The sequence below is a fragment of the Melozone crissalis genome, unplaced genomic scaffold, assembly GCF_028551555.1.
Source record: "Melozone crissalis strain CALT ecotype California unplaced genomic scaffold, PUWL_Pcris_2 ptg000016l_1, whole genome shotgun sequence".
Classification (NCBI taxonomy): Eukaryota; Metazoa; Chordata; class Aves; order Passeriformes; family Passerellidae; genus Melozone; species Melozone crissalis.
In genome coordinates, this window is record NW_026535794.1 from 3,830,478 (window position 1) to 3,856,681 (window position 26,204).

Consider the following 26,204-nt stretch of genomic DNA (forward strand, 5'->3'; position numbering starts at 1 on the left):
GGCTAAAAAATAATAATGAAAAACTTGTGACTCCTTTTAGAGTCCTGACACAACTGGACTCTGATTGGTCATTAAGTCAAAACAATTCACATGGAACCAATCAAAAAACCACCTGTTGGATAAACAGTCTCCAAACCACATTCCAAAGCAGCAAAACACAGGAGAAACAAGTCAGATAATTATTGTTTTCCTTTTTCTCTGAGGCTTCTCAGCTTCCCAGGAGAAGAAATCCTGGTGAAGGGATTTTTCAGAAAATATGACAGTGACAACGTTGGGAGGAACAAACCTCACAAGAAACTTCTGGAGCGCTGCTGGAAGTAAACAGGTGTAAATAATTCACTATGCATTCATGAGCTGCTTTCAAGAAGTGCTTGGGAAAGGGGGAACAGACACCAGCACAATGCAGCAGCCCACATTTTACCTGATGGAAAAGAAACACATTTAGTTCTGAGTGTCAATGTAAAATCTTGCCTTTCACAGTGCCTGTGACAAGCTCATACAAACATTCAACCTAATGGTCCTTGATTAGCAAGCAAGGCTCTTAAGTCTGCCAAGCAATTCTGAAGCCTGGATTTTCAAACCAAAAAAATGGGGTTTTTTTCTGAAGCCTGAAACATGGAAGGAATAGAAACCCTCAGGAACACTCCTCTGTTTAAAAATGAGGTGTTATTTCAGAATCATGAAAGCAGAACAAACAATTTCATAGAATTATGGGGTCATAGAATGGTTTGGGTTGGATGGGACCCTAAAGATCATCCAGTTCCTCCTCCCTACGATGGACAGGGACAACTTCCACTATCTCAGGTTTCTGCAAGTGCCATCCAACCTGACCTTGGACACTTTCAGGGATCCAGGGGCAGCCACAGCTTCTCTGGTCAACCTGTGCCAGGGCCTCACCACCCTCACAGGAAATTTCTTCCCAATATCCAATCTAAATCTGCTCTCTTTCAGGTTAAAGCCTAAGCATGGCCCTTCTCCATTAGAAGAGGGAGTCAATGTATGTCCTGTGCCTGCAGGTTCCTCCTGAGGGACTTCAGATCCAATATTTATTTAAAATGAGACACATAAAACAAAATAGACAAGAAGACAAACAGAAAACAAAGATTTCGCTCCATATTCAGAAAATATTTGAGCTTGGCAGAGTTTCCCGCTCCAACCACTCTGCTCAAGCAGGATTAGCTACAGCAGCTGTTCCAGGACAGTGTCCAGGAAGGTTTTGAATGTCTCCAAGGATGGGGACTCCAGAACCACTCTGGGAAACATGTTACAGACCACCCACACAGTAAGGAATCTTTTCTTGCATTTAGAAGCCATTTCCAGTATTTCTTTTTGTGCCCATTACCTTTTGTCCTGTCACTGAACACCACTGGGAAGAGCCTGGCTGCACCTTCTTTCCCTTCCTCCCAACAGGAGAAGTAAGTACACATTCAATCTGAAAGGCAATTTCAGAACAAATATTAGAACATATTGCATCAACATTTCTACTTCAAGGGGTTGATTGAGTACACAGGGCTGCAAACCGACACTGCCAGCATGGGAATTCAAATTCACAGAGTAATATATTAATATGATGTTTAAACATAATATTTTATTTATATCCACACAACCAATATAAACGGTAACAAGCCCTGAATTTGTTGCGAGCCCTCACTCACCACGTTGGTTGTTTTTAGCTTTGGGTTTTTTCACTAATAAACAGAACAAATGGCAAAGCTCACCAGAAAAACACACAGAAGCTTTAGAGCTTAATTGGCTTCTACATTTGGGTCAGCAAATGTTCCTGCTACAAAGCCAGTGAGGGATTCTTGCAACCTATTCATGTTTCTCACCAGCACAACAGCAGCTAAAAAAGATAGGCAACCATGGCTACAGTCATGGGATCAGCAAACTTCTTTTCACAGCTGTAAATATTTGTAGTGGAGCCAATTAGAGGCAGTGTGGTTTTGTCAGCATTGCCTAGGAAACATCAATAGCTGCTCCAAAGAATCCCCCACCTCTCCTGATCCTGCTGGAGTTTATTGAGCAGGGCAGTGGCTGATGGTGCCTCCTCCACACACTGAGCTAGATCTAGGTAAGAAACCAGCTCTGGCAAGGAATAAAGCTGCTCCTGGAGGCACTGAGCTCCTCAGCTCTCTGGTGGGACTATGAAAGGAGACCCCAGGCAGTGAGATTCGTTTTAAACTAAGTGGAAGATTCCAGGTTCCTTTAGTACATCTTGTTTGTGTCAAAATCCCTGATCTGAGCAAATGCTTTTCAAGGGCATTTGGGTACTGATGCATCTGCTCTCAGGGGAATTCTACAAGCAAGAGAGCCACATGTATGTCATGGATAAAAGTGGTTTCCTTTTCTTATGAGTGTAAAAGCAAACATAGCCTCATAAAACTGGAAATTTTAAAGAACTAGTACCTTACATCTTTCTATCTTTCTTACATCTCCAGAACACAAGGCACCTACAAGCAACATCCCTCAGCTACAGAACAAAGGAGTCTGTGTGTGCTATCATCTTTAAGGAGTATTTACCACATCTAAACATCCTTGACTTCCACTTGTCAGGCACTTCACTGATGTTCAGGACAAAATCTAGTTCATGCTGTCAAAAGGTGAAGGGTATAGCACATGGAGAGGTAATCCCAATACTGATTACAGAGTCATAGAATCCCAAAACCCTCCAAGATCATTGATTTTCCAAGAGTTAACCCAGTGTTGCCATGTTCACCAAGTGCCACATCCAAAAATCTTTTAAAGTCTTAAACCTTTTAAAGTCTTCTAGGGAAGTTCTTTGCCACATGGATGAGAGGACATTTGAAAAATTTTCTCTTAGCCACAGACTAATATCTCCTCCTTGATTTTTAGCAGCTCTCCAGCTGATTCCCCAGATCCATAACAGTTTCTCCTGGCAAACCACTTTAATGTGAATTATGGCTGTGAGCACATTGATGATTTTGAGTGACTCTCTCTGTGCTTCATCTCAGTTCTCAGCACTTTGAAGGTTTGCATGTTTAAAGAGAACATCACTCATACAAGCTGCCAGGTGACCAGACAAAGTGGACTGAGGTTCCCCACATGATGTTGGGTGCATTATTGGAGTCATCATGAGGATGTCTGCACTATTCTTGCACAAGTAAAGGGCAGCTGAACCCGGGGTAAGTTCAGTGCAAAGGGCACCACTCTGCCCTGCTACAGCAAATTTTAATGCCAGGCATTTCTCCCTGCCCAGCCCTGCAGTCAGCAGTCCTGCAGCTCAGCAGGTAGCACAGGTATGGCATGAAAGAAAGAGTTTTAAAAAATGAGTTTAAACCCACTCAACTTGTAAAAACATCCCTAAAGCCTTTCCCAGTTTTCACTGATGAAGGACAAGCTGTCAAACAGATCTGCCTCTTCTGCAAGCATTTTGGAAGCTGGTTAATATCTCTGTGTGCCTTTTTTCCTGGTGCACTGACTGAAACTTCCCAGTTTTCCAGTGGGAAGCAGCCAGCAACCAGCAGCAGAAGTGCTGAGCTCTGAGTGTGAGAGGGTGAAGGAGCAGGAGCCACAGGCACCCTGCTGACATGTAGGAAAATGTCTGCTTTAGCAGAGAAGTCGTGCAGTTGTTTACTGTCAGCTGGGATAACAGGATCATTGCTCAGACACCCCGGGATGCAAACATCATCCACTTCCATGAACAGAAAGGTGACAGCTCACACTGTGATAACCACCCTGCTACCTCATTTCTCATGCTGTTACATAAATCCTCAGGAGGATAATGGGCAACAGACTTGCTCAAAAGACTAAAAAAATTTCTGGAATGTCAGTGCATCAGGATTAGGTTAACATAATTGTCTAGTCAGGCAGATTTGGAGAGAACTGAAAAAAATATACCTTCTCTCGTATCTGCTGGGTTCCCCAGATGGAGAAAGGAATGATGAATCTGACTCCATGTTGTTAGAAGGCTAATTTATTACTTTATAATACTATAATTATTATATTATAATAAAGAATTTTTATAGTATAGTATCTTTTTAGTATAGTTTTCAAAAAATTATATTTTTAATTTTAAAATATTTTAAAATTAAATTTCAAAAAATATTACATTTTTAAATATTATATTTTTTAGTATAGCATTCTTTATTATCATAAAGAATACTATACTAAACTATACTAAAGAATACTGAAAGGATACTTACAGAAGGCTAAAAAGATAATAATGAAAATTCATGACTCTTTCCAGAGTCCTGACACAGCTTGACCATGATTGGTCATTAAGTCAAAACAATTCACATGAAACCAATGAAACAACCACCTGTTGTATAAACAATCTCCAAACACATTCCACATGTGAGCACAACACAGGAGAAGCAAATGAGATAATACTGTTTTCCTTTTTCTCTGAGGCTTATCAGCTTCCCAGGGGAAGAATACTGAGCAAGGGGATTTTTCCATAAAATATGACAGTGACACTTTCAGATTTACCAGTCTAAACAAAGGCTTGATGCTATTGGAAACCCCCTGCAAACACAAGTCTGCCCTAGAAATCTGGGAATTCCCATTCACTCAGTTCATTATCATGGAAGAGCAAATATCTTGGAACAAAATGGAACATAACCTGTTTCATCTGCAAAACCAGTACTGAGCAGTGCTGCCTCAAATTTGGAAAAACCAGTGGTTTTTTGGATCACAAAGAGAAAATGGTCAAGAGCCTCATGTGCAGTAGCTTTTTGTCCACAGCAAAATATTCAATGACATGATGGTAAAGTCACTATCAAATCAGAGGTGAGAGAATTGCTGGCCCATTAACTCTGCCAATAATTGAGCTCATTACAGATCATGGTGCTGTGCTATAAAATTACTCTATTTCATAACACTATAAAGAAAATAGAGACCCTGTTCCAGTAATTTCAGCCATCTGAAAAGCTTGTGCAGGGAGCAGTTTATGCCAAAGGTAACATCCAAAACCATGAGCAAAATTTCATGCTTCCAAAGTCCTGCAGAACAAAGTGAAAGGTAGAAGAACTTGACTTTTAGGGTTGTGATCTCACTCTGTCCAGACACCAGAACCCTAAAATCAGAAGATGGGGGAAAGAATTGCGTAATTTGCTATCTAGTTCCAGGTTTTCACCAACTTCTAATATATTTGATAGATTTGCAGTAGGATTTTGTGCCAGAGATTATTTCCCAAATTTTCACTGAGATTTGCATATTCTCCATAGGTTCTTCTTCCCTTCTGATAGAAATATCCCAATTAACAATGGCTAATGCTTCTCCTCTAATCAGAGTCATGATCTCAGCACTAACAATACAAAGAGCTCTTGGAAAGGTGAGTAAAGGAATAATTTAGGTTGGAAAAGACCCTTAAGATCAAGTGCAAGATTTAAGCTAACTCTGCCACATCCACCACTAAACCAGGTCCCTAAGCAGCACACCTACATGTCTTTTAAAGACTTCCAGGGATAGGGAATGGCTTTATCTGTCTGTAGAAGGTGATCCTCTTTGGTTCCCTCACACACAGAGGATCATCAAAACTGGGAGATCAAACTCAGTATCACTACTGAGCAGTATGTATAGGATTATTTTATTTGCTGCTTTCAAAGGCATTTATTTTTTTCAGTCAGGGATTCCATAATTCCTATTATCACATCTTCAGCAGCTCTGACTGAAAACAGGAAAAAAAAACATTGCAAATTTTCCCTGGAGGTTGCAGTGGTGATAGCGGGGTCTCCCAGCTTCCCTACCATCCAATTTTGTCATATTGCTGAAAAATCCTGCCTTGCACTGACCCAGACTTTTTAGACAGAAACCATCCTCGAGTGCTGTGCCCAGCTCTGGCCCCTCAGCTTGGGAAAGACCTTGGGACACTGAGCACATCCAGAGGGGACAGCGAGGCTGGAGAGGGGCTGGGAACACAAACCCTGAGAGGAACCCCTGAGGGAGCTGGGGGTGCTCAGCCTGGAGAAAAGGAGACTCAGGGCTGCCCCCATCACTCTCTGCAGCTCCTGAAAGGTGCCTGTGCTCAGCTGGGGCTGGGCTCTGTCTGCAGAAGCACTGACACACCCAGAGCACACAGCCTCGAGCTGCACCAAGGGAAATACAGGTTGGATAGCAGGGAAAAGTTTTTCACAGAAAGAGTGATGAAGTTCTGGAATGGCTGCCCGGGGAGGTGGTGCAGTCCCCATCCCTGGGTGTGTTTAACAAAGCCTGGATGTGGCACTGGATGCCAGGGTTGAGTTGAGCTGTTGGGGCTGGGTTCGACTGGATGGTCTTGAAGGTCTCTTTCAACAGAGTAATTTTGTGAATTCTGTGAACCCTGTGGATCACAGCAGGATCCAGATGAGCATGGGAAAAAAATATTATGGAGAATTAAAACTCAACCAAAACATGAGCAAACCACTGAGGTGCTATTGCTGCAGAACTGAAGCCACTGGGGATGTGAAGATCAGACAAGCAGTGCAGAGAGGGACAAAAGGTGAGAGAGAACAAATAAATTAAGAGAGACCTCTAAGTTTGCATAGAATGAGGTGGAAATCGTGCTGCCATGAGATGTTCCAAGGTGCTCCTGCCTGAGCAAGTGCACAGGTCACACTGAGCCTCTGCAGAGCACCACTGGCTCTCTTTCTAGACCAGGTTCTGTGTGCCCAACCTCTCCTAAAGAGCCTTCAGCCAGTTTCATTTCTAATAAAATGCTTCTGAAAGGGTTTCTTTCATGTTTGAATGCTATGCTTTTGTAATTAAGCAAGATCTAACTCTTCCCATGAGCTCTGTTTTCTTTGTGCTTTACAGAGGAACAGAGCTGGAAGCAGTGAGGGAAAAGAAGGGGTAAACACAGAATGAGATAATATTGTAGGTTGGAAAAGACCTATAAGACCATCCAGTCCAATCATTAATCCATCACTGCCTGCAGATCACATCAACTCCATTTCAAGAGGAGAGCCCAGATCCTCTCAGTTAATGCCACCAATCATTCTGGATTATTTTACACAAAATGTGCTTCTTATTTCACTCATTTCCTGCACATTAGTGAGAAGGAAAAGAAGAAAAAAGATAGAAAAGTAGGGTGCACACTGTAACAGAACTGCCATTTGCAAAAATACCTCCCACCTCCCTCTGTGACTGTCATTAGAGAGCAGTTTGTGGCACAGAAAATTCCCCCCAAGTCTGCTTGCTTGCTTTTCAAAGATAAGGGCTCCATTTCCAAACCCGCTAGTTCCCTCATCCTCAAGAACCTCTCTGCTATAATCACTCTATTCTCCAGACCTAAATTTTTTTAAAGTAATAAGCAGAGATAGCACAGATGCTCTTACAAGCATTTTTTCCTTGTAATTTTGAAATCTTGATTCATTTTTCAAAGTCTTATAAAAATTATAATGCTGGGTAAAATGATGTGACCCACTGTACACTAGAGGACAGACTAGAGGCTGTTAATTCTCCCCCTCAGGCTCTAAAAGCATTGAAGGCTCAGAGCAAACTCAGGAGCTGGCTAATGATTTAATTTTAGGCTTCTTGAGGACTGGTTCATGTATTGAAACTTGTATTTACATCAGGTCTATTCTTAAGAGAATTGAGAGGCAGAAGAACGGGGGCATCTCCACTGTCTTGAAGCAAAATGAACAAAGTACACAAAAAGTTTTCTTAGAATCTATTTTAGTTGCAACTATATTTAGGTTTTGATGGGTAAGAATTATAAAATAAAGGCCACTCTGAACACACCACCCTGCTGAGTCCTGCTGCAGTTTGATTTCCTCATGTGCATCTCTACCTGGGGGCTCTTCCATGCTACTGATTCACACAACTTGTGTGAGTACAAGGAGCTTGATATCATCTTCATTCAGCACCAACTGAAAGAAATAACGTTCCCTTAAAGTAATTTTCTCCATCAGTGATCTCCCACAAGCAGCTCCTTAAAGTTAATTTTCAAATAGTGGGATAATAAATGCTCCTTCCACAACACATGGTCATCAAATTCCTGCCATCAAAGGCTTTATATTTCCATATTTGCATGTTGATGTAATATCATGGGTCCTGCAAAAGGGCGGTGCATACTGGTACAAAATTTATCTCCCAAATTCTCTCTCTCTCATTCAACAACTTTGTCCTGCGAAATGCACTTTGACTCTCCTGTAAGCCTTTTTCAGAGCAGGAATATATGGATAAGTGAACAATTAAATTTAAATTACATGCAACTCAGTTATCTAAGTGCAACCTGTTCTCCTCCACAAATGAAGTGGTGTTTTTCTGGACTCAGTAAAATCAGTGTTTCAGAGGGCACTGATGAGGATTCTGGTTCCTACTTCTTGTATTCCTTCAGAGCCAGTGAAACCAATAAAACCAAGCTGCTGCTCTTCTTTGGTAGGAAATCAGTTTGGTTTGTGTGCTGCTCCACATCTCAATCCACATCTCTGTGGGTAAGGAATATGGGGTTCCAGAGGGTAATAGAGAATACTACACCTGCCTGGATCTATTCTTCAAGCAAAATGACCAGCAAAAATAAAAAAAAATATTTATTTGCAAAGTGCTGTATATATAGAGATGTGGCATTCACATTCTCTGAACAGAGAGAGACAATTCTCTCTCTCAGGGTTTTTCCTGGAGAAGCTCAGAGAAAAGAAAGAGAAAACAATTCTTATCTCTACTTGCTGCTCCTGTTGTCTTTGCACATGTGGAATGTGTTAAGAAGATTGTTTATCTGAAGGGATTTGGTAATTAGATTCTGATAAGAGTTGTTTGTATTAATTAACCTATAGAGTCAAAGCTGTGTCCTAGCTGTTGGCAGATGGTTGGTCATGAGTTTTTATATATAATATAATATAATATAATATAATATAATATAATATAATATAATATAATAATTTTTCAGCTTTCGGAATCAATGGAGTCAGACACCAATCATTCCCTGCATTGGGGGCACTCTGCATTTAAAACATATATATTTGTAAATATATGCAGGGTGTGATTCTTGGAGCTGACCTCTACATGACTAGCAGTTGGCCTGTGATGATCCTGCTGGGTTTTTTCCAACTCAGGATATTTTCTGATATGCAGGAGACAGCAAACCAAAGAGAGGGGCATCCTACAAGCAGGAGGATGCTCCTCCCATGGACCTGCATTTCACATTTTCTACTCACCAGGCACTGCTTGGACATGGTGTTAAGACTAGAAAAGACTTGTCTGCCTCATGGAATCCTCTACTTCTTAGAAAGCCTTGAGAACAACCTTGCAGGCAGCCAGGAATCATCTCCTGGAAAATTACACTGCAGATATTCCTCCAGTACTTTTATTTTTCGTCAGCTCCATTTGAAACTTTGTGCTGTGCTGTAATGGCTTTCATGGTTCATTATTCCATCCAGTTGTACAGCACACTGACTCCCATAATAACAACTCCCAACAGTTCAAAATTTACTTGTTCTCCTTGTCATGTCTAATGGTTTTTTTAGATTGCTAGTTAATAATAATCCTAGGCAACAGCATAAATACTCTCAGGAAAAAAAAAAAAGAAAGTAAAATGAGCATGTTTTCACTCCATGCTCAGCGTTCAGACTGTGCATCTTTCTTTCCCCCTGTGAATTCAAGGCATTTGAAGTTTACTGACCCCGTTAGCACAGCTCTGCTGGGAGCTACACTTTAAAAGTGAAAATATCTAACTGCACATATCAATTCTGCAGCACACGGGTGTTCTGAAAAGCTGAATTAGCTTTGGGGGAAAGTTAACCTTGTCACTGCAGAGTGACAAAGCAAAAACTCACTGGTTAAGCTCAGCACAGGCTCTGTCACCCTCCCGTAGCAGGGGAAGGCAGAGGCTGTCAGTTGGGAAATTGGAAGGAAAATAAAGTGATGTGAGAAGCTGAATGATAATCAATCAAGAGCTGAGCAAAGGGAGTCAGGATGGGAACAGCAAAAAATTGCCATGAGGAGAAAATGGGAAAAATATACACTGAGATGCAAAGCAGAGGTGAACTGGAATGAAGAGCACAAAAGGATTCATTTGGCCAAAACAAAAAAAAAAAAAAAGTGAGATTTTACTCTGAGCATGGTGTGGCAGAGAGAGTGATCCATACCCAACACACAAACCTCTGAAAAGACCAAGTGATGAAGGAGTTGCCAACAGATTTTCCTCTGCATATGCTGCTTTTTTTGGTGGCTGAGGATGCCAGCTCAAGAGGAGGGCTGGGAGATGAAGCTTTCACTTCGGCGCCTGCTTTGGAGCGGAGGGAAGAAACTGTGGAAAATTCCTCAGATCACAGGAATGGCCATTGTCAAAGTTAGAATTAGGATTAATTCCCACCTGGCCCTTCAGTTCTGCCTCATTTTTTGCGGTCCCACATAGCCACAGGTTTTCCAAAGGCATCCGGTCACTGCTGCCACAGGAATAATCTCCAGTCCATCAAGGCTGATCTGGAAGAATATAAATTATAATGTACTCACTGTGGCATTGATCCACTGGTTCAATGAGCCACAGGAAGGAAGCAGAAGAAGAAAAAGATGATTTGTGGAAGCTGGTTTCTGAAAGACAATAAATAAATAAAAATTAAAATAATCAAATAAAATGAAGTCACTCTGCAAGCCCAAAATATTAATGTCAAATGGCAACTGCATGTTCTGAGACAGCTTTGTCTCCTAGGGCTGGATTTCTGCCCCTGAAGCGAAGAAAAGTTTAAAATCCAGAGTTTCTCAAAGAAATGAAAGAGCTTTTTACTCCCAGTCAGGCAAGCAGAGCCAGATGGCAGGCAGGATATAAGGCAGAATGAAAACCTACCATGTTTTCTGTGTGAGAGGCTCCTCCGTGACACTTCAAACACGAGAGGTGACCTCATTTTCTCCCCAAAATCATGCACATCCCTCAAGCAATGTCCCCTCTAGAGAAGGCACATCAGTGCCTACATCCTAGAAAAATATTGGACCATTGGGTATGGTTTATTTCCTTCACATGGGGCTAAGTTTTGGGTTTGTGCTGGAAATGCTGTGGATAATTCTGGGATGGTTTTGTGTGGCTGAGCAGAGCTTGGACAGAGCCTTTTGTGCTTCTCACTCAGGGATGGGGCTGGGGGTGCACAGGGAATTGGGAGGGGAAATTATAGGGGGATAGAATATAAGTAAATAAAGGTAGTATAGAATGTAATCTTACCCCCCTAAAGAGTTGCAGCTGGGTTAATTATTAAAAATTAGGAACAGGCCTGATGTTAACAGGCCACAGCTATAGCCAATCAGAAGAGTGTTATAAAAGAGTGGATTGGTTGGTTGAGGGGACAGAAGTTGGTTATTGTGAGGACAAGGAAGAGTCAGTGCCTAGAGGAGCTGCCTATGAGAAAACATCAAGGTGGTACAAAACTCTGGTGATATAGAACCTTTGCAGTGTAATGATAATAGAATTCTTGCAATATAATGACACCAGGAAGCAGCTGGCACAGCTGTGCCCAGCTGGTCCAAGGGATATTCAGGCCGTGGGACATCATGCTCAGCAATAAAACTCAGGGAAAGGTTGTCCAGGGATAACTGCCTGGGGACTGGCTGGGCATCACTTGGTTTTTATGCAACATGATTTTGGTATTTCTGGCACAGACTGTGAGGTCTCAGTGGCCATGTTCAGTGGTACATAAGCAAGAAAGAAGCTTTCACACTTTCTGTCTGAAAGTTTGCTTCTTTCCATGAGCTCCCCTTTGCTTCACCTCAAGGAATGTGATCCTGCCAAGAGAGTGGCGCACGGGAGAAAGCTGATGCTGTTTAAAAGCATTTAAAAAAATGAAGTGACAGTGATAAACAAGAATCAGATGTGACAAAGACATAAAATGTGTTTTACTGTGGGGTTGGATAGAAAAGATTTTGTATGTGGGCTGCAGTTTCATTCTCTATAGCAGAGAGAGTGAAAACATCACTGTAAACTCTAATTGAAGTGACAACTGTAGGTGAACCACATGTTGTGTATTCACAGGTGTGAAAAATACAGGAGTTAATACTCACACCAGGCTTGTGACAAATGCCAGTGTGGAAATATCCAACATCTGTAGCACAGGGTGTCCATTGAGGAATTGTCTGCAGAGGTGTCAGATCTTAAAAAACCCTGTACAACAACAAAGGTACCTTTTCAAGAAGTCAAAGAACTGAAGAGAGATTTCCTCTCTTAAAGAGGAAGAGTGGGTCTGTATCCAATCACAGAATCATAGAATGGTTGGGTTTGAGGAGACCTTTAAAGATCATTCAGTTCCAATCCCCTGCCATGGTCAGGAATGCCACCCACCAGATCAGGCTGCTCAGGGCTCCATAAAGCCTGGCCTTGGAAAATTCCAGGGATGGGCCATCCACAGTGTTTACAACAGCCTGTTCCAGTGCCTCACCATCCTCATATTGAAGAATTTATTTGTTATAACTAATGTAAGGCATGAGGAAGGAACACAGGAGTCACTGAGCTCAGTTGGTTGGAGCCTATAGGACTTAAAAATGCCAGGATTGTTGTTCCATCCCTGCACAGGCCATTGCAAGAGTTGCACTTGATGGTTCTTGTGTCACTTTCAGCTTGGAATATTCTTTAATTCTGTCAAAAATTTTGTAATGCATGTGTAGATTTGGAGGGCAAATAATAAATACATAAATTCTTTCTTTTCCAGGGTTGTTTTCCTGCCCACTGATAACACAGGAGAACCACTGTCTTTTGTGACTCCTGGCTTTAGTGGTTTGAAACTAAGTGAGGAGAGACTTAGATTAGAGTCAGTTTTATGGATGTTTTTCAGACACAAGAGATTGCAGCCCACATTGCTACTACAGCGAAGGAAAACAACTCTGACACCTTGCAGATTGTGCCATCTGATTTTCATGGCACAATTCCCTTTGCAAGGAAGAGGAAATAGACTGGCAATGTCTGCAGAACTTTATGTTTTATAGGGTGTTTGTGAGATATTTTTTTTTGGGAGAACAGCAATTGAGGCAATGATGTGAATTTTACATGCAAACTTCTGCATCAGGCTGTAGCCTAGCAACATCAGCAACCCAGCATCCAAAATTTTTATCCAGCACGCTGGTGAATTCAGCAAGTCAGACACTGGGGGAAAGTGTGTGGCTGGTGTCAGCTACATTTTTCTTTAAATTAGCTTTGATAGCATCTTTTAACTCCCTTATCCACAAAGAAGAGGCTGTCACAAAGCTGGAAGGAGGTTTGCTATTTATCACTGCACTGCTGCACTCCTGGAGTGGAGGAGGACTTTTTATTTTGCTGACAATTCTTTGCCTTTGGAGCAGTATCACTATTGTTGGAAGCTCCAGATTGGATAGAGAAACTCCCCAAATTTTTTTTGGCAGGGAACTTTTAGTGGCCAAACTTTGGCTCCTAAAATTAAACTGCAGGAACTGGGAAAGAAAGAAGGAAGGGGCGGAAGGAAAGAAAGAAAACCAACCAACACAAAAAACCCAACCAACCAACACAAAAACCAACACATACCAACACCACTTTCTTTTTTTGCCAATGAACTTCCAGGTGGCTGGAAAATAGACCAGATTAGCAGACATGACAGGCAGCCATGAATGGATCAAAGTCTAACTGGTAACTGGTTATGAGCACGGTTCTTCAAGGGTGACACACCAGATTAAAGTTGTAGTTAGACAGCCTCCAGCATGGGTGGAGCTGTGGAAATTACCTGATATCGACCAACCATGACTCCAAAGAGGCTTTAGCTCTCAGGAGTAAAAACAGCAGGATAAGAATCTACCCAAAAGATGGACAACAGCTCCATGCACTTAAAACAGCAACTTCAGAAAATAAAAACCCAAACCAGGACCCAGATGCAAACATCTGTTAACAATAAAAGCTGACAAGACGCATTTATGCATTGCACAAAACATAATCAAGATTCAATCTGCCAGTTTTATTCTCAGCGCTGTTAAGAATTCAAAGTGCATTTTGGCGTACATGATCGTGTTGCTTCAAAAAGCATCTGTTTTTCAGCCTTTTGTGCTCCAACAGGTGCATTTCACACCAAATAGATTCTGTTAACTGTTGTCACCTTTAAGGATGTAAAAAGATCAGGTGGATAATCTGGCATTTTGAAATATTGGCAACTCCTCATTAGATCATGGGCTGTTCTATTTTCCCTTCATTGACTTGACAACACTAGAAACTGGAGGACCAATGTAAATTCCGTTTCTACTAATTCAAGAAGAAGGTGCAAATAAAATACATTCACTTACAGGGATTTTTCTGACAGATTTAGCTATGCTAAAGACAGCTTGAGAATCCTTTTGTAACTCTAACTGATCAGAATGCACAAAGGAAGGAAGGAAAAAAAAATGAAATTGTATTTTCTCGGCCATAAAAGCAAACAATGTGTAGCTGAAATTAAAAGCAAAATTATGCTCATGCTATACCCATTTAATACGCCTTGAAAATAAACAATAACTTTAATAAAGATTAGAGACAAGGAAAGAATGATTTAAAAAATTGAAAATGAAGCAAAATTGATAAATGGGATTGTTGCACAGTCTTCAATGCCTGTTGTAGGTGCAGTGCCTGGGGAGAAATAACTCCAGGGATGAGAACAGGTTTGGGGGTGACCTGATGGAGAGCAGGAGAAGGACCTGGGAGTCATGGTGGCCAGCAGGTCAACCATGAGCCAAAAGTGTGGACAAGAAGATCACTGGGATCCTGGGGTTCATCAGGAACAATGACCAGCAGCTGGAGGGAGCTGACCCTGCCCCTCTGCTCTGTCCTGGACCTGTGGCCAGTCCTGGGCTCTCCAAGATGGGCAAAGAACTCCTGGGAAAGGTCCAGCAGGGGAGAGGATGATGACTGGGGGAGTTGGAGCGTCTCTGTATTCCCACTATGGAACAAACTCCCTCCATGAAGGTGATGCCTCAGGTTGTTTCAGGTTTTATATTTTCAGGTTCTGTGCTGCTTTAGTGTGTGGGTCTGAGCTTCACATCAGGGCATGGTGAGCTCTGTGCACAGAGCAGGGAGACAAAACAATTCCTGCTCCAGCTGGGCACCAAGGACAAATGATCCAAATCTCAGCCCAAGAGCACAAACACCGTGGGCTGGAGAGAGAAAAACAAGCAGGGTGGGACTGCCTGGGCTAAAGCTGGAATGGGACAATGAACTGCAAGGTGCAAATGGAGCAGAACTGATCCAAGGGAGAGACCCCGGGAGCGCTCGTGCATTTTGGGGCCATTTTGGTTCATCTTGGGTGCAACCCTGGCTGGGCTCTTGTGCTGCCCAAGGTGCATCCATGGAGGAGATCCTTTTAATAAATCCCTACTTTATTTTTTAATTCTGTGCAGTCTCTGTTCTAGGTCAGCTTTCATAAGGCATCAAAGGGAGCAAAGGCAAAGCCTTCCTGTTTTTCATGTTCTGCATTTTCCCTTTTTGAGAATGTTGCTGTGAGCAACAGAAATGGCAGGACCTTAATAAGGAGCATTTATTGCAAATGAAAGGAAGCAGCCTCTGGACTTCAAAGGTCTTTTTGGAACAGCTTTGCTTGGGGAGGAGCAGGGTGGAAACCTTCTTCTTCCTCAGCCCTCCAAATACTCAGGTAGGGAAAGGGAATGGAATAGAAAAGAATGTGATCATATGGCAAGGAATGGAGGAAAAGCCTTAATTGGGGAGCAAAAAGAAAAGCAAATGTTTTCATCAGAAACAAGTTTGTTTATTGTTGGAAAAATAAGGAGATTCTACACTTTTTACTGTGCCCAAAAAACAAAGTCAGCTCCATGTTCCCACAAACACAATATCCTGTGAGTAAGCTCAGAATCTGAAATAATGAAAGTGAAGATCAAATTCCAAGATGGCACTTTGAGTCAGGAAGTCTGTAATGTCTGGTGATTCCAGAGATTGCAATGTCCTCCAGGAGACACTGTGAGCACCAAGAAAGACACCCAGGAGCTCAGTGTGAAGACTCAAACGACAATAACAAGCTGGTGGTTTAATTTTTGCTGTGTTGAAGAAAATTTGAGGCATTAAAGACAATAAATTAGTTTTTTTCCTCTTGGCCAGGATGTATAGAGGCTGAAACTCAAGAGCATGATAATGTTTGTCACTTCCTTTTTACAGTTCCTTTTTCCCAGCATGATTCCTTGACTTCAATATTTCTGTGTTTGAACTCCTGGGTGGTTTCTAAGAAACCTTGATTTGGAATTATTTTTAATATTCAAAGAGCTTTCACATGTCAAACAGGTTTCTTTTTCTTTGCTTCTCATTAAAAATTATTATATGAACAAAGATAATTTTGATGTCTTATGTAGATATTTTATGAAAAAAAAGGATTAAAGCAGAAAGTGGCTAGAACCACAATAAAATATTTTACTGAAAGGTACAGATAAGTACTAATTAAATAACTAGGGAATCCACATGAATAATTTCACAAAATGGAAAGTCTTATTCCAAATATCAGCACAAAAACAGGCAAGAAAATTCCTTCATCCTTAGGAAGATTATCAGGAGGTCTGTCATTAACTATGGGGTTGAGAGGGAGTTTTTAATGTGAATTTTGATCCAGTTTCTCTCTATTCCAAAACATTTCAACCAAGAGCTGAGAAATTAAAGAAAAAAATCTTCATACTAGCACACAGTCCTTAAAACAGTTACTGAAGGAAGTAACCTCAAAAAATATTAGAGATTTTAAGAAATATTAATAACCCTCTACTGCCAGAGAAATGTGATGTGTCAACCTCCCATTAGATCTCTCCTGGTTTTTGGTGGGAAAGATGTTTATCTGCTATAGAATTATGTAAGGAAATTTTGAGAAGAGCGATTCTGTAGTAAAATTTACTGTTAGGAGTAGGGCAAGAAAATAAACATAAAAGGAGTGAATGGGAAAAAAACTGCAGGAAAGAAAACTAATAGTGAGAAATGGATGAAGAGGAAAATGCAGAAGAAAAGGTAAAAAATAAAAGCAGCAGAGAGGCACAGAAGAAAATGGAGCCTTTTGATGGAAACTTATGGTTCTAATTCAGGAACTGAAAGGTTGCAGCCTAAAATGCCAACATTTCCCTTGCTATCAATATCCAGAATATGATCTATTGCTGTAATTTTGCAGAGCTCACTACTCAGTGGATACGGGAATATTTAACTATCAGCAGTCAACGTCCATATTTACAGAAAATGCAGGGCAACAGAATAATTGTTATAATTATTAGGATGAGTAGAAAATTGGGAAATGACATGGAAGTCAGTGAGGGACACAATTATAACATATGTTAAAAAGATATTAAAATGGATGGGCAAGATCTTCCAAAGTAATTGTGAAAAAAGGTTAAAGCAGCAATGACAATATTATAAGAAAAAAAAACCAAAATAGATGTTATCTGAAAAGAGAAATAAGATGGTTTGGGGCAAATGACAGATTTTTCTACTTTTAATTAAGGCAAAAAGTAAAAGAAATTAATCAGATACTAAAGAACAACTCTTTCCTCAACTAGAAAATTACTATATTGTTGTCCATTTTCCCTTTGTAGAAGGATTGTATTTAAAAATCTTATGACAAAGTCCAGAAACGTTTATGATCTAATTTTATGAAGCTGTTGAAAACAATACGAACTTTTGTACTCTGAAAGTTATTAACTCCATCGTGGAAAGTAAGCACATGCCTTCCTCTGGAAAGAAAATAATGATAACAAAAATAAAGGTCATGGAAGAGCAAATAACTTAGTACATATGAATCTGGTTTTTAACATTAAAGGTTTTAGTAAAAGCAATTGCAGGTGAAGGGGATACACAGAATTCTTTTTATAGATCAGTGAGTTTTTGGGTTTTTTCCATGAAAACTCAAAATAATGTGGGAAGAAAGTAGGGACTGATTTAATAGGATTTTATTAATGTATGTACACACAGAGAATATGATGTTTTCACATCCCCAAAAACTCAAGGCTTAATTTATTACGTCCCTTTGGGGACAAAAAAAATTACTTTGTGAAAAGAAAGGGGATTTCTGTGGATGCCATGTTGGAGGAAGATTTGCTTCAGTGTTAAATACAGGATGTAAATGTTTTGGGCTTTTTTCCACAGAGATCCTTGAGTTTCCATGCTCACTGAGGGAAATTCCTGAGATTAACATAAAATGAGCTGCAGTGATCCCTGAAGCTGCCTGGGACTGTCTCAGCCATGAGCCTCTGGCCATTCCCATCAGTCCCAGACACAAAGGAAAAGGGATTAATCAGGAAATCAACACAAGCCAGTGTCCCTTCCAATTGTGATGCCTTATGCAGGCTGCCCTAGAACAGAGGCTGGACAGAGCTAAAGAATGAAGCAGGGATTTATTAAAAGGATCTCCTCCATGGATGCACCTTGGGCAGCACAAGAGCCCAGCCAGGGCTGCACCCAAGATGAACCAAAATGGCCCCAAAATGCACGAGCGCTCCCGGGGTCTCTCCCTGGGATCAGTTCTGCTCCATTTGCACCTTGCAGTTCATTGTCCCATTCCAGCTTTAGCCCAGGCAGTCCCACCCTGCTTGTTTTTCTCTCTCCAGCCCACGGTGTTTGTGCTCCTGGGCTGAGATTTGGATCATTTGTCCTTGGTGCCCAGCTGGAGCAGGAATTGTTTTGTCTCCCTGCTCTGTGCACAGAGCTCACCATGCCCTGACATGAAGCTCAGACCCACACCCTAAAGCAGCACAGAATCTGAAAATATAAAAGCTGAAACCTGAGGCCTCAATGGCATTGCTGCCTTTATGCCATGCCTGCCTGAATGCGTTGCTTATAAATATATAGGGGATGTTCTATCTCCAGAAAAAAAATATGAACAAGGAGAGTTATTAATTCAGAGAGGGTTAATTAGGGGTTAGATGTATTTACAGTTTGGGTGAGTTGCACATCCTGCATTGGGCTGGAGGAGAGTGGAGTCAAGGATTTAATTTTCCATAAACAGTGTCTGTGTGAAGTGGGTGACACGTTCTGAGATGATCAAAATAAACAGGCTTGTGGAGGCTGCCCATGGCATTTCCAAGCTCTACAAAACCTTATGTTTCAGATGTTGTCTTCCGGCTTCTCACCCTATTGAATCTCAGATTTCCCCAGACTGTCCCTCTGATTCCATTTCCTGGTTAGGCGTGCAGCACATCCTTCCCTTGGTGTTCCCCTTTCATGAACTCTGCCCAGGCTGAGGTGTGAGCCCAGACTGGTTGACAACACAGCAACCACTGGGTATCAGCTCTTTGGAAAGCTGTAGTAGCACCTACCTCGAGCAGTTCTTGTGTATTTCACAATTTAGACGAATTTAGATTGAATTTTAATCATTTTAATGAAACCTTAGCAACATAATACTAATAAAACTGAATACAAGCATACAGGTTTGGGTATTTTAAATCAAAAAGTTTATGATCGTCTTCAGAGATGAGCAATCAGATAGAAATTATATTGTTTCTGTAAACAAAAATAAATCTCTGGACACCCTCTATTGTCATATTGCATTTTGGTTTGACTGTTCACCCATAGAGATGTCACATCTCCAAACCTGGAATATTTTTTTCCACCAGCAGGAAAAGGTAAAGAATAGCAGTGAGAACACTAGGCCATAATTTATATAATGGTTTTTAATGTAAATCAAATTTATATCAATGGGCTGGAGGGGATCAAATGTGAAGATATTTTAGAGTAAGCTTGAAACAAATTTTGAAGCTATTGCTGCAAACACATGAGAATCATCTTGCAAGAACATGGAAGGGAAACTACAAACATTCAGCAGTGTGAGTTTGCCACTGTAGGCAGTAGAATACTCAAACCTCAACCAGCAGCATCACTCATGATCTGTGATGCCCTGGAGAGAAACTGGTCACTTATTTCAAGATATATTGACTGATTTGCACCATCGTGATAGGAATGACTAGGAATTTTTACAGCTCTGTGCCTAAAATTCACAGAATTTCAAGTCAGCTGCTACTGCCTTGTTCCACTACGAGAAAAGCAGATCGAGAAAGTGATGTTTGCTCTGATGGGGTCACAGGCAATGGAAAGGAGAACTGTTCATTGTGCAGTTTTTGTCACATCAGCTGAAGATTTCCTCAGCCTTCTCTAAAGGGACCCCAAAAACAAATTCAGGATCTCTCCTTTATTTCCCCCACATCCACTTGATGCCTCAAAGATTCCCAAGGGAGGAATCTCAGTCATATTCAGGGAAAAGAGCAAACACAAAGCTCCCATGTCTAGGGCTGAGGATGTTCCCAGTACATGTTCATTATAATTTTGTAGTCAATTTTTCTTCAATTATCTTCTAGGAGAAAAGAGAGACATTAGGAAGACAGACATTGCAAAATACTCAAACTGCACTCGATGACATTTTTTCCAGTGCTCAGGAGAAAATTTTCTTAGATTGATTCTGATTTCATAATATTATCTTGTCTCTGTTCATTCTCAAGGTGAGCAGGATGGGCAGGTAAAATAAAGAATTCTCACCATAAGGAATAATTATTTGTCCAGACACCAGCAATCTATCATCTCTCACATGCATTTTTCATTTCCCAGCCACTCTGAGCCTGATCTGGGCACTTCTTTCACCCAAACCATGACTGAAAATTCACACTAATGTCCAGAACTCAGTTTTTTTAATACTGGAATATCCCCTCACCAAAAGAAGAGAATTTGAATGTTGGTTTCAGAACTGATACATGACCCAAGGTCTTTGTTTGTATCCCTGCTCAGAAATGTAAAGGATCTTTTCTCCAGTGGCTGGCTTCAAAAATCCTCCTTAATTTAAGCAGAAGAGAATCTTTCTTCCCAATGCACTGTGTCCAAGATACACTTGGAATTAAGATTTCCTGCATGGCAGTGAAAATACCCAAGATCCTGACACCAGCAGCCCACTCTGAACCCTGAATTTTGCTAACTCCATCATGCCACACAGAGGCAGCCTTTCTCCCAGTTTCGGGGGACAAAAGGTGAGTCTGGAAAAGCAAGGGATGTTTCTTCTCCCATGAAATGCAACCTGCACAAACCTTCCTTTAGAAACTCAGCTTTTGTTTGCATCCATTTTTCTGGAGGATTAGAAAGACACAGAGCAGTGTTGGGTATTTGGTTAGACTTAGCTCTTGTCTCCATGCCATTGCAGGAAACAAAGGGCAGAAGAGATCACAGCACAAGAGAAATATGGTTAAAAAAAAAATGTATTTGCTCAATTTGAACTAATTTTGTGGTTCTCATAGAGCGCAAGCTGATTCTTAATGTTTCTGTACCTATACACACAGAAAAAGAATATTAATTGCCCAGCTTCCCAAAGGATAAGTTAATATGTGAGTAAATCACACAGAACTCCATTTTCTTCATGGTGGACAAAGCCCATTCTTTATTCACAGAACTCCTTTTTATTCAGTTTTACAGACCTTGTGTGGGACTCCAATTGGTCAGTAGTTTTCTTTCCAATTACTTATTGGTTATTAACAAGTTGTTTTTCTGTATTGATTGATCACTCAAACTCTTGGTGTCTATCTGCAGGGACAATTGTTTGTAAGAGATAGTTTTTATTTCTCTATCTAACAGTGTAAAAACAGTTTATACAGGTGCCAGTTGTTTTTTACCCAAAAGTAGATTGTTATGTTAGTAAACTACTCACACCAGGATTGCTTTCAAATGGGAATCACCAAAATGCCAGCTTTGACAAGGCCAGCCACTGATTCCAGGAGAGCAAGCCTGATTTTATGAAGCCTTTCTTTAAGATTTTTCTACTTTACTGCAACAAGTTAATAGTGATAGCAAATACAGGCACTCTTACCTGAGTCTCTTTCACCTCCTCCATTTCAACTAAAAAGAAACAAACAAACCCCAAACCCAATCACCAAACTCTCTCAACTTCCTGACAATTTCTTTAAAAATATAAATTTTGAATATATATTTGAAAACTTTTGATTGTTCCCGTAGTGGTTTCCCCCAGCACAGGAAATGCAGAATAACATCCAGACTATCAGCATCCCTTTCATGCTGTCAGAGCAGATCAGAGGAGCTCACATCAGCCCCTTTTGCTATTACAAATAAATAAATAAAACCCCTCAAATGTTGCATCTGCTCCCACAGCCATTTAGGGAAACAGAAAATTCTGCTCATGCACAAATCCCCAGCAGACACAAAGCTCAGCAGAGCCCTTCTGGTTTGGGGAATTGCTGAAAAATCAACCCAGCGAGGCCCCAAAACAGCAGCAGGAGAACCCCTGGGGCTGAAATGTGCATTAAAGGTTGCACTGAACTCTGGCACCCTTGCAAGAGCAGCTTTTCCCTTGGGATAACGGGATGTTTTCATGGCAGCCTGAGGAACACTGGATCACCACATGCTCAGGCAGCTCCACAGTGCTCGAGACAATGCAAAAAGCACAAAGAAACGGCTTTTCACAAACGCATGGATGCAGCAAGGATGAGAACCCAAGAGCAAAATGCTTTAGTGGTGGAGAGGAGCAATCCCTCAGCCTGTCCCACATACAACAAACACACTGCTACAGGGTCTCACTTTACTTAAAACAGGTTGAAAATTGCTAATCAAAAAATTAAAATTATTGGAGGTTGGAGGAAGATTTTGAACCTATTTAAGCCTTGTCTCACAGCATCTGTCATGAAATATTTCAAACTTAAGACACTGATTTCACTATCTTTATACTGTGTGGTTTAAAAAACCCAACAAAAAGTCAGATAACTGGGGACTGTGTTTCAAAAATTGTGTGTTTGGGGTTTTTTAGTTCCCAAATCTGCTTTAATGGGTTGTATAGGAAAGATCAAGACCTACATCTGCTTCTGATTCGGAAAGAGAAGCCTTAAGGCTACTGAAGTCTACTGAAAAGATAGTGGTAAATAAAACACCTTTGTTTATTTGTAAGCAAACAATTTTATATATTTTATATGTAAAATATATAAAATACATAATTTATATATAAACAAAACAATGTATTTGTTTTTATATATTAATATAATCATTCATGTATATATTTCAGACTCAAGACACCAATTTCACTATCTTTATACTGTCTGGATTAAAAAAAACACCACCAAAAACTCAGAAAACTGAGTTAAAAAGATCCTAAGGGACTGTGTTTCAAAAATGGTGTGTTTGGGGATTTTTAGTTCCCAAATCTGCTTTAATGAGTTGTATAGGAAAGATAAAGATCTACAACTGCTTCTGATTTGGAAAGAGAAGCCTTAAGGCTACTGGAAGTCTACTGAAAAGGTAGTGGTAAATAAAATACCTTTATTTATATGTAAATAAACAAATATCTATATAAATTCATAAATAAATATACATATTTCTATATATAGAATAGATAAATATATAAAATACATCATTTATATATAAACAAAAAAATGCATTTGTTTTCATGTATAAATATATATAATTTAATACACATTTCAAATTTCATATATGAGAAAATCATTCAAATATGCAAACTGAAAGTGGAAAAATGTGAAGTCTTTCTCTCTAGCTGGAATGAAAGCTCATTCTGAACCAGCTGTTAATGTGAATAAAACCAGGGGCTGGTTCAGGTCCTGCCTGAAGCTCAGGTCCCCCTCTCTCCAATACCCTCCTTGTCAAGATCTTCCCCACATTCTGCAGCGCAATGTCATTTATTTGAGCTGTTAGCAGAGCCCTCAAAGCATCTCTTAGGATCTTCTTCAAAGAACCCAGCAGTCAATGCAGTGAGTTCTCAGGACTTCTGCTCATCAGTGACTCCCAGATACATCAGAAAGTCTCTTTTCTCAGCTTGGCTGCTGAAGAAGGAATCAGAACTCTTCTATTCTGTCTCAAGGTTGTTTATTGTTTCTTATCTATAAAATTCTTTCTCTGGCCTGCTGAGATCTGTTCAGCAGGTCAGACAGAGGACTCTGACACCCTCAGGGCGGTATGTTTTTATACTAAAAACTATGTGTACATTATTTACAATAACTTCTCCATACCTATCACCTATGTCAGACAGTGAGTTTCTACTCTAAACCAATCTAAAAGTGCCACCATCACAGCAGAAGATGGAGGCCAAGAAGAAGAAGGACATGCTCAGATTCTTCTATCTTGCTTCTGGAACCCCCATTCTAAAAACTCAAAAATTCTACATTTTCACCCTGTGATAAATTGACTTTTATTCTACTTAAACTTTCATGGCTTGCTGATCTTCATATAAGGTTGGTAATTTTTTCTATGGGTCAAAATCAAAGGCACCCAAAGGGATGTTGGGCTCTGTGCCAAGGTCTCTGATCCCCCTTGCAGGGGCTCGAGTCCTCCAGGGCAGCCAGAGGAATTTCTTGGGTTCCGACAGTGAGTAACAAAAGATTTTGTTAAAACTTTCACATTAAACAGAAAACTTTCAGGTTGGATATTATTTGTTATGAGTTTGACCAGGATTTCTGTGGAGGAAGAACCCACAAGCACCAGATTCCCTTGGGATTATTGCCCCAATGGTGCTGGAGGAGAGCTCCTGTACTCCATGCCCTTCCAGAGAGCTCAGGGACAGCATCTGAAGGATTTGGTTCCTCTTGGGCAACCAAACTCATCAGAGGGGATTTGGGAATGGCTGGAAGGGAGAGGCTTTGATCTCACCCTGACTTTGAAGATCCTGACTGCCCTTAGCAGGAGCTCATCTCAGCACAGCAAATCCCAGGCATGGAATGGTGATTTACAAGATCCTGGCCTGGGGAGAAAAAGAATCCTACAGACAGGAAAAAAAAATGGATCTAAACAAGTAAATTAGCTCCAGCAGCCAGAGAGTTAAAACTATATCAAAAGGAAAAATAAAGTAACAAATTAAGAACAAATTAGGCATTTTTGGATAATTAGATGAGTCCACCTCAATTCAGGACATGGTTCCTAATTATCCAAACTGAAAATGGAGAAAACTGACAGTAAAACCTCACTTTTACTGTGTATTTACTCAGTAAGATTTTGGAATAATTGTGGAGCTTGTGGAATCCACTGCAACATTTTGGGGATAAAAGGATGAGATGAACAAAAGATAATGGTTGTTCAAATTGAAAATCCAACTTTTGCAAAATGAATCTCTAAACTTGAGAGGAAAAGCTTTGAACATGCTGACAAAACCATTCACAGGGATATTTGCTTCAAGAAACCAAATATACCCTAAGACTGATGTCTTGAAATCTAGAACTGTAATAATATCTCCTCACCAGAAAAAAAGGGCCAAATTCTCATTTATTTGCAGAAAAATGAAGGGATTTGTTTGTTTTGTTTTTTGGGAATAGGTTTAGATGTAAATATTATTGTATTCCTTCCCCATTCTTCTCCTCCCTCCTTTAATAGAGTTCTGTAGTGGTTCATAAAATCAAATTATTTTTTTAACTCGACAATTTAAATAAAATAAAGGCACAATTTGAGTAATTAAGGCAGTGTAAAGCACAGAACACATCCCAGTTATCTGCTCAGCACTGACTGTGATTTATCAGGTGTCCCACAGCACAGAGGCCGTGGCAGTGCAGCCAAGAATTATCAGAATTTTGGAGCTGCACATTGCCAGTCAAATTCTAAACACAATTCTAAGTTCTACCAGATCTCAATATTTCATGACATTTTTTCTCTCATTTTAATAATAAAACTGGCAAAATCAAAACACTTCAATTTTTATTTTTTTTTAACAGACTTCTCTCTTTGTTCTTAGCTGGGAATTGAAGTGATAAATGCAGCTGGATCAGGATTTTTGCTGTTCAAAAGTACATTTTTACTTGCAGCCATCAGTAATGCCATAAAAAGATTAACAGCACCATGGATAGGGCTTGAGGGAAATAAGCTGCAAACACAAAGTTGCTGAAGACTCACGATTTAATTGAAAGTGACTTTCTTACAAAATGAATTAGTGACACTCTGTCCTGCAGCTCTGGGTCTCACAGTGATTTACCCAATTTTCACGGAAATAAAAGAAATTTGAGCAAAAATCATATTAAAAATATAGCCTTGTGATTTTTATCAATTATACAAGTGATTTTGAAGATGAAAAAGATCATTTAAGCCATCTAAGTGACTCTGTTAAGACACAAACTAATTAGTAAGGCTGTGTCTAATCAATACTTGTTTTCTCAGTGAGATGGGCCACAGCACAGGGTTCTTTTCCAGGCTGTGGAATTTCCTGGGAAGAAGATCTTACACTTGGGTGTGCCAAGGCTTTCTGCCTTTGTCCTCAGTGAGGTTTCCAGGCTGGGAAAGGCACCCCCACGTATTCGCAAGCCACGTGGCACCTGAGAACTTGTGAAAGGTGCTCGAGCAGATGAACAAGCTGAGCAAAGCTTCTCCTGCTTCTCAGCACAAAGGGCAAGTGCTTGGGCTGGTTGAAGTACCATCACCCACAAGTGGC